Source organism: Heterocephalus glaber, unplaced genomic scaffold (assembly GCF_053883595.1).
Source record: "Heterocephalus glaber isolate CG9 unplaced genomic scaffold, H.glaber_assembly_v1.0 deba00001497, whole genome shotgun sequence".
Classification (NCBI taxonomy): domain Eukaryota; kingdom Metazoa; phylum Chordata; class Mammalia; order Rodentia; family Bathyergidae; genus Heterocephalus; species Heterocephalus glaber.
In genome coordinates this window covers 40,326,335-40,336,110 of record NW_028258320.1, presented here as the reverse complement: position 1 = coordinate 40,336,110, position 9,776 = coordinate 40,326,335, and the positions used below count along the sequence as shown (strand labels likewise).

General features: G+C 36.5%; 1 long non-coding RNA gene across 1 annotated transcript; it reads left to right on the top strand.

Annotated features, from left to right (window-relative positions):
- Positions 1 to 421: 421 nt before the first annotated feature.
- LOC101718498 (uncharacterized) lies at positions 422 to 9,191 on the top strand. The gene is made up of 4 exons (XR_204925.3): positions 422 to 1,272; positions 1,891 to 2,033; positions 8,585 to 8,728; positions 8,808 to 9,191. It is a non-coding gene; the product is annotated as an uncharacterized LOC101718498 (long non-coding RNA).
- The last annotated feature ends 585 nt before the right edge of the window (positions 9,192 to 9,776 follow it).

The following is a 9,776-nucleotide window of genomic DNA, read 5'->3' as shown; positions in this document are numbered from 1 at the left end:
TACAATATGATGACATTCATCATTGGGAATTTGTACCTGTACATAATGTATCTTGGTTCTTATATTTTCCCCATTCCCCTGCCCTCCTTTCAACCCCTCCACCCCTCCCTATTTACAAGACTTTGTTTCCATTTTTTCCTTTTCTCATATTTTTTCCTTTCCCTTCTTTCCTTTCCCCAACCATCTTGCAGTTCCCCTTCCCCTTTAGACCATTTCTTCCTGTTTCACATTATCTGTTATACACTTTGATCCTTACAGTTTTGGCAATTTCTGAGTGATTATCCCGTTTCACTCTCCCACAGCATTGTATGCAAATTCTCTTATTTTCACATTTTATCAAACATTTTTATTGTCTATTTTTGCATTTTTACCCATCAGAGTTGTAAAATGGTATCACTTTGTGGTTTTAAGTTTGTACTTCCTTGGTTACTAGTAAGCTCAAGGACCCGAGTTTGATCCTCGGTTCCAAAAAAAAAAGATTGAATGTTTCACATGTTTATTAGCCTTTGGATTTCTTCTTTTGTGAACTGCCTGTTCATATCTGTCCATTTTTCAGCTGATTAATCCATGTGTTTGTAATGAAGGGAACTAGGTTTTATAGCACATTGACTTTTGTGGCTTATTTTGAGAAAGCACCTTTACGTTTCTTTTAATTCTCAACTTAATCCTTAATTAGCCAAAATATTTCCTTTAACAAAACATTCCTATTTTTTGACTCTTCTCAGAAACTTTCTCCTATCAAAATTCACTGCTGATTTTCCTTTCCATGAAGGCATCAGATCATCTGGACATTTCTAACTGACTATGTGATGAAAACTACATATTTTTACATAACTAGATATAAGTAATTTGATACAAATGAATGAAAAATGTAAAATAAAAAGCAACTTGTTACTTTACTAAAAACTCAGGGTCATGCTGATGGTTTAATAAGATTTGATTTCTTTAGAATCAAATTGTTTAGAAAGAAATTTCCTCTTTAGATATTCAGGGTTTATTTGAATTGTAGCTAACCTGTGATTTATGAGTAAATTGACCAGGGCAGTGTCATAAATTGATCCATGGAAACAGAACTGGCTATGGAATGGCCTGCATGTAATGGAGGATGTCAGAAATGGCTCTACTTTTTCTCCCACCAGTTTTTCTACTTTGATCATCAGATGTCATTTCCTGACCTCTGGATACCAACCTGGGTGAAGCTCAACACTTTCAAGTAACTTCCGGATGATAAAATTTCCTTTTGGTGATTAAGATTCAGTGTAAACATCCAAGGTGATCCACATGAAAACTTTATTTCCAAAGTCAATTTAAGTGTCCATCCCTCAGGCCTACCCTGAGGTCTGTAAAGCAGAGATCTTCTGTGGCAAAGAGGGAGAGGTCTCTTGTTTCACACACTCTTTTCTCTTTTTCTAATTGGAAAAGTGGAAGGATTAGAGGAAAAGGAAGGAAGACACAAAGACAAGGGATAAAAGACTTTTACTTAATTGGTATTATTTGTGCTTCTCTGATATGGCAGGTTTTAGGTATTGGCTACTTTGTCCATCATATTTTGGTTTCTTTGGACACAAACATGTCCTGATGTGGGCTCTATGCTTGCCATGTAACTTCTTCCAAGACCCTCTCAGCTCTTTCTCCAAGGGCCACCTCATGGACTTTTGTTGTTTTCTTTGGATCTAGCAGGCAATCCTGACAGGTACCATTTTCAGGCCATCTCTGTTCTTGCTATTTATGTGGCATTTATTTTTCCCAAGGGTTGTTTCACATATCTCTACAATGTTGAATGCCGTGAATATGGGCTCCTTACCTCACACTATTGTTCTTTCTCCTCACCTTCCATGGAAGATTGTTCTAGCCACTCTTCCACCATAGTTACTCAAAATTGTGTTTCAGGGATCAGCAACATCATGTAGAACCTGGTTAGAAATGCAGAGCCTCAAGCTTCACTTCTGACCAACAAAATGGGAATCAGCTTTCTACCATGATCATCAATTGATTCATTTGCAGATTAAAGTTTGAGAAGTCCTGACCTAAAGGTAGGTTTCAGTTTTCATATTTAGGTTGATCCATAAACTCCAGGAGACTCGTGTAAGCCTCTCTCAAATTCTTTCACCACCCCTTTTTGGGGTCCACTCCAGGTTTCTATAGCTGACTGTCATCCAGCTGGGGAACTTTATTGCAAGAACCTGTGGTTTCTATGAAACTTTTTCTAGGAGCCTCTCTCATTTGGTCTGTGTGTTAGTTACTTTTGTTTCATTGCTGAGACAAAATGCCCAACACCCAAAGTTAAGGGGGGGGGGTTATTTAGCTAAGATTTTGTGGAGGTTTCAGTCCATAATCAGCTGGCTCCAAGACAGGAATGGCAAACAGGCCTCACTGAACAGAAACAACATGGCACACACAAGGTAGCAATGGCAACAAGGGACCTTCACTGTGTCTTTCTGCCTCTTTTATCTCATCCAGACTACTGAGATGAGGGCAGTGCTTAACCACTATGTAGCCCTTAATCCCAGCATCCCACATTCCAGATTCAGCTACCTCTGACCACATGAGGCTTTGGGGGGACATCCAGACCCAAACCATAACAGTCTGGAAGGCGGAGTACTTTCTGTGCTTACTCCATTAGTAGCATAGGCAAAATTCAAAATCTCCCCTAGGTCCTTAAAGTCACTATCGCTCTGCCCTCTTAATCAACTCCAGTCTTTTGCCTAGAAGAGTGGAGGTGGAGAGTTGGAGGATCAAGAACCAACTGTCACATCTTACCATGGCTTGAAGGAAGATGTCTGTGGTCCATAGTCTCTCTCATTAGAATGTGGAGGCAATAATAACCTTTTGCCCTAGGTTTGAGGATTTATTCTGAAATTCTGTGTTAACTGGAAAGGTTATGTTCTTCCTGTTATAGTAAGAAGTATATTTTATGAGTGTAACATGAAATGTGATCCAATTTTGCAAATTCTTTTCATATCATAAGAATACTAAAGTTGATAGTAATTGAACGGTTCTAGTGTCATTTGTGGTTGTGTTTTTCAGACTAACTCTTCTAGTATTCAGAAATAAAGGAGCTTGATGAAATTAAAATAGAAAACATCTCAGGAACATGTGACAAAATAGAAAAACAGAGCCCAAAGCTCTCTGTGCTCTGAGGAAAATGCCTATAGGGCACACCTGGGGCTCATTTCTGTTGAATTAAAGGTATGGAAATGAAATTATTTCCCAAGAAGGGGAGTCTAATAGGAGACCTATCCCACATTAAGCTCAGACCTCAGAGCTGAGGTAGCCCCCAGGGCAAAAGTCTATAATTAAACTTGCTTCACTCTTAGCCTCAATCATACCTGAATTTCTATTTCTGTTAGGTATCTTCATATAATGTTGCTTTGAGTTGATGGAAAGGGGAAAAGAAGCAAGCTTTCCAGGGAAATTGAAGCCATAGATTGTTCTAATGCACATGTGTAACCTCACATGTCTTTGTTTGGTTGAAGCTGGTGCTGTGTGTATTGATAATGCTCCCAGGCCCCTAGAACTAGTAGTTCCATGCAAATCCTCTTTAGAGGAAGTCCTATTTTAAGTCTAATCTTCATAGGATTCTTATTAATATTTTTAAGGACAATAAATAAATAAACACATAAGAAAATAAAAAGAAGAAAAAACTTGTGGTAGAAATAGAGTTTCAAATTAGTTATTAGACTTTTAAAACTGATTGTAAAGTGAAAATAATGTACTAACAGGTAAAACATACAAACTTTCAAACATTTATTAGGCATATAAAGCCACATATTTTAAATATAAGATGTATTAAATATTACCTCTTAGTAAGTTTTAAAAATCTTGTGGTCACAAGGTACTCTTATGGGTACCATATGTTTGGCCATAAGACAGACAATTTCATAGCAAGTATTGGAGCTTTTGTTTTGTTTTGTGTTATTTTTATTGCTGCAGACCTTTCTTTTTGAAGCTTTTTAGTGAAGTATATTTTATATTCAGTAACGGGAGTATGTCTAATGGAAAGCACAGAGTTTTACGTGGGTCCATACCCATAAAATTGCCACTCCCTTCATTATTGAAAATAATGAAGCACTTCAACAGATAATTCACACCTCCACCACTCAGTAACTCCTAAAGGTTACCAATATTCTGACCACATTACAATTGTTTTGCTTTTTTTTGAATTTTACACAAATGAAATCATGCAACATGTTCTTTTTTATATCTGGTTGCTTTTAATTGAAGTTGTGTTTACGAGATTCATTCACATTGCTGTGTGTAGCACTGGCCTTTTCCAACATTCTTTTGCATGGAAAAACCATAATTGATCCATTTTATTGTTGATGGATGATTGGGTTGCTTCCATTTGAGGACTAATAATGCCCCTGTGACCATTCTTATGTTTATCTTTTTGTAAACACAAGCAGTCAGCTCTTATGGGAGTATATCTAGGACTGAAGTCGCTATTGAATAGACATACATATATTTAACTTCAGTAAATCCCATCAGAAAGACCAATTTATATTCCCACATAGAGACGCATTGTTGTCCTCTAAAGACCTATTTGCCTTCATAGTTCAGACATCTTATTTCATTGCCAATGCTCTTAATAAATTTCTCCCAAATCCTTGAATGACAAATCTTTAGAAAAGAAAAGCTTTCAGGGTGACTTGTGCCTTGGTCAGTTTTTCATCTGCCCCTGTAGAAAGGAAAAGTGAGAAATGAAAGAGTTTTAATAACACCACTTAAATCCATTAATACTGTGGGGTCTGAGGTCTGCTTCTTTGTGACATTTTCCAGTCACACAAGCTAGTAAATTTGTTTTGTTTAAAGCAGTTCAAATTGAGTTTCTAAAACCAGCAACCAAGAGAATTCTGCCTAAACAGATCTTGTGCCAAAAGGAACATTTCAAAGTCTCTCCTAGTCTGTTTCTAATATCTCAAAGTTCAGATTTTTAAAAGTGAACATTTTGCTTTACCAGTCATATTGTATAACATATTATAACATATTCCTTACCTACCAATTATGGCACAAGATGTGTGCATCATATGTTGTACTTGGGGACAATTAGAATTCCTGGGAATGTTTGCCCAGGATTTTTGTTATTGATAGATGGGACTTTCTACATCTGCGTGATATTTAGGTGGAAGCCACAGAATATAAAGATAAATCCATGTTCTTATTTTCCAAAACCAAATTTCTAAATCCATCAACAAATGAAAGTAGAAACTCTTCAGAATGAGATTACTTTGCAGATAATGCTCATTTTAAATATATTATGTTTTTATGACCAAAACATTAAAGAATTATCCTGCTGGAGAAAGTAATGTTAAAAGCAAGTTTTTGCAAACTATGATATAGTTAATCTTTAGGAGATTGTCTTAGTTACTTTTCTCATTGATGAGACAAAATACCCAAGACTCATAGTTAAAGGAGGAAAAGTTTATTTGGCTCATAGTTTGTAGAGGTTTCATTCCATAGTCAGCTGGCTCCAAGGCAGAGGGGCATCACAGAGGAGAAATAGTCTATGGCAAGCAGGCAGGCAATGAGCACATTAACCCTCTTTCTGTTCCTTATATTTTATGCAAGCTACCTGCCCTAGGGCACTCACACCCTTAATCCTAGCCAGAACTATGCCAAACCAATCAGTGGAATGAGTTAGTAATCACACACCCTTGATCCCAGCACCATAACTCTAGATTGAGCCACCTGTGAAAAGCCCCTCTTATGTCTACATGAGACTTTGGCGGGTGCGGGGGGGGGGGGCATCTAGACACAAGCCATAACAGAGACACTATAGATACTCTTGTGAAAGAAGGCAAGTAACAAATACTACATGTATGGAACAGGAAATACTTGCATGTAGAAGACGTTCTAAAAGAGGAAAAGATAGAGGAGGGCGGTGCATGAGCTCTCTCAGTATGAATAGTACATGGTGTGCCAAAGCTGGATTTCCTTCTGTCTACTTAATCTCTTATTTTCAGTAATTCAATCTTTTTTTCTGGACCATTTTCAATGATTAGAATTACTGGAAAAATAGAATTCATTTTTGTTGAAATTAACTCAGCAGTCATCTTTGACATAACAGTTTAATTTTAAAAAGTTAACTGAATTTTATAATACTATTTTCCCTCAACCAGGCATTCTAAACACTATTCTTTAATCACTCACAAAAGAATCTGTAATTTGTAGGTGAAACCAACAAAATGTTCCTTCACCCATTCCTACTTGGAAAGAATATCCCTGGTTTTTAGTGCAGTATATGTGTGCTGTAACTGGCAGCATTTTCTCTTTCCCTCCTCAGATGCCTGAGATGCCACAATGAAATCACCCCTGTCCTTATTCATTCCAGTTATCACTTTATCACCTCAGACAACATTCTGCATAGACATCTCTACCCTTTATGGGTCACTGCTTGCTGTCAAGTTTTCCTTCTTGTTTCCCCCATTTCCTTTCTTTTCTTTTGATTAATACATAATTAAGTATACAACATAGTGGGTTTTATTTTGACCTATTTGTACATGTATACAGTATAACATATTTTGATCATTTCTATTTCCCCAGTACTCACTCTTTGTCCTTCTCTCCTCCCTCTCCTGATTCTCTTCCTCTTCTCTGATAGTCTCCCTTCTGCTTTCACATTGTCTTTCTTTTAAATCTCTGGATTCCACATATGAGAGAAAACATGTAATAATTGTTTTCAGAATCTGGCTTATTTTGATTAACATGATGATCTCAAGTGCCATCCCTTTTTTTGCAAATGACATGATTTTGTTCCACTTTATAGATGAATAGTACTCTATTGTATGTATGATTTTAAAAACCCACAGTGAATGTTAAAATTTAGAAATTTATTATAGTAAAAGACACATCGCCAATGACCGCCCCCCCCAAAAATACTCCCCTTTGATTCAAATACACTTATCCTATAATTCTTGCCACTTTCTGAAACAGTTTTGGAAGTCCTCTTTCCTGTCTTTAATTGTGCTGTTATGGCTACCTTGATGTCTTGAATCAATTTAACATTTTTGAATTTGAGTAAGAGCCAGAAGTCACAGGGTACCAGATCCAGTGAATAAGGTGGATGGGGACACACTGTAAAGTTTTTACGGTTTGCCTTTCCGTTGCATGGAAAGGAGCAGTCAATGTACTTTTGATAATACCTCATAAAGCTACTCATGCAAAAGGACTTCCAGAACTGCTTCAGAAAGTGGAAAGAATGATGAGATGTGTGTTCAAAATGAGGGGGCAATTAATATGTCTTTAACTGATAATTTTTTTAATTAAGCACTCGTCACATAGTCTGATTACATCTTGTATTTTGAAATCAGTTATTGAGCTACCTTTAGCATTTCTCTTTTTGTTCAGGATTGCTTTGGATATTCTAGGACTTTTGTATTTCTACTTGAATTTTAGGGTTTTTTTCCTAGTTCTTAAGAAATGTCATTGGTGGGCCGGGGATTTAGCTCAGTGGTTTCGCTCCCTGCTGCGCAAGTGCAAGGACCCAAGTTCGATCCCCGGTACCAAAAAAAAGAAATGTCATTGGTATTTTGATGGGGATTGCATAGAATCTGTAGGATACTTTTGGTAATGTGGCCATTTTAACAATGTTAATTCTGCTGATCCAAGATTATAGAGATCTTTCCATATTCTACTATCTTTGTCAATTTCTTCCATCTTCTGAAATTTTCAGTATGTCTTTCATCTCCTTGATTACATTTATTCCTAGGTAATTTTTGATGCTTATTGTGAATGGAATTGTTTTCCTGATTTTTTTCTCAGTAGATTTTTATTGGTATGTAGAAAAGTTATTGATTTTTGTATGTTGATTTTGTATCTTGCCACTTTGCTGAATTTGTCAGATCCAAAAGACTTCTGGTGCAAGTTTTTAGGGTCTTCTAATATAGGATCATATTGTCTGCAAATAAGGATAATTTGAATATGTCCTTTCTTATTTGTATCTTTTTTATTTCCTCTTCTTGCCTAATTACTCTGATGAAAACTTCAAGCTCCGTATCAAATGAGAGTGATGATAGTGTCCACCCTTGTCTTCTTTCTGATCTTAGAATAAGTGTCCTGTCCCCATTTAGTATGATGTTAGCTATGGGTTTGTCATGAATGGCCTGTGTTTTGTTGAGGTAAAATACATCTACCTGGTTTCTTCAGGGATTTTGTTATGAAAAGTTGTTGGATTTGTTGAAGGCTTTTTTTGCATCTATTGAGATCATAAGTTTAGTCCTTGATTCTACTTATGTGATATATTATATTTATTGATTTATATAGGTTGAATCATCGTTGCATCCCTGAAATGAAGCCAGTTTGATCATATATGATCTTTTAAATGTGTTGAATTCTGTTTGCTAGAATTATATTAAGGAGATGGGAGGGGAAGATGCCTCTTCCTTTCACTCCCAGATTTTACCACCCTACTTCCTTAGAGTAGGAAGATCTTGGTTAGGTCATCTCAGGTCATTCTGCTATCATGTAAAGTAAAGAAAGGGAATGGGTTCTAAAGTTGCACTTAGTCTATTTTAAGATGCCATTGGTTGTAAGTTGTGGTGTTATTCTTTGTACCTTCTTACAAGTCAGGGATTTATTTACCCAGGTGTAGGAACCTGTAGAAGAAAGTATAGGAACCTAAGGCTAGCATCTGAGGAGCTGTCACCCCACCTCACCATGATAAAACATGGGAAGAAAATGTTACAGACACTTGGAAGGAAGAGAATTGCAAAGCAGCTGTCTGGGTCAGGTAAGCTCACAGAGGGGGAAGAGGGGGAGTGAATGATTTGCCCTTACTCTCCTCACTCATCCTTCCCATCTCCTGCCAGGCCTTCCCAATCTGAAGCCAGGGAGCACAGGAGCTTGATCACGTTGTCTAAAGGCCAGCCTCAGAAGAAGAGTGGAAAGCTGGCCTGGAAGGATAAATGAAGACATCTGTAGCACAGGCTACTAAGAATAAATTCTAGAGATTGAATGTTGAAACAGTGTTCTCCTGCCACTTAGAATGTGTATTTTAATGAAAGAAATCTTTATACTGGAAGAGATAAAATTTGTAAAATCACATAGTAGCTTTCCGGATTTACAACATATACATTTCAGTGATTGCTTTGGCAGCACATATACTATAATATATACATTTCAGTGCTAAACAATGGTGTAATCTTTTAAAAATATTTTGTGGCAAATTTTTTTCTGCAGAGAAATGTGGTTTTTGTCCCACACAAGCTTCTAGAACTTTACTATTTCCAAATTAATAGAAGAAGCACAATTTCTCCCTGCTTTAGTCTAGGGTAGCTGCTGACTTGCTTGTAGCTCTTTATGAAGAATGTCTAAGCTAGGAGATTATTGTATTGAGTGTGATTTATTTACAGTTGATTATAAAAAAAATCACCATATATCTCATTGTGATATAGCTTGAGAAAAATACCTCCTGGAAAGGTTATATCTGTTCATACTCTGTCAACATTTTGTGTGTGTGTGTGTGTGTGTGTGTGTGTGTATGGTACTCAGGATTGAATCTAAGGTCGCATGCATAATAGGCAAATGCTTTGTCACAGATTTATACCTCCAGCCCCTATCAATAGTTTTTGATAGTACAAGTTTTCTTTCTTCTTTAGCAGTGTTCAGTTCTTATCATTTACATGATGTCAATTTTATGGTTTTAAAATATTTCTTCTTTATTATTTCTGTTTGCATCCTAGAAAAGAATACCTTTTTATGGTTTGTGTCCATTTTAATTTCCTTTGTGAAATGACTATTCATAGTTTTTGACCATTTTTCTATTTTTAACTAACTTA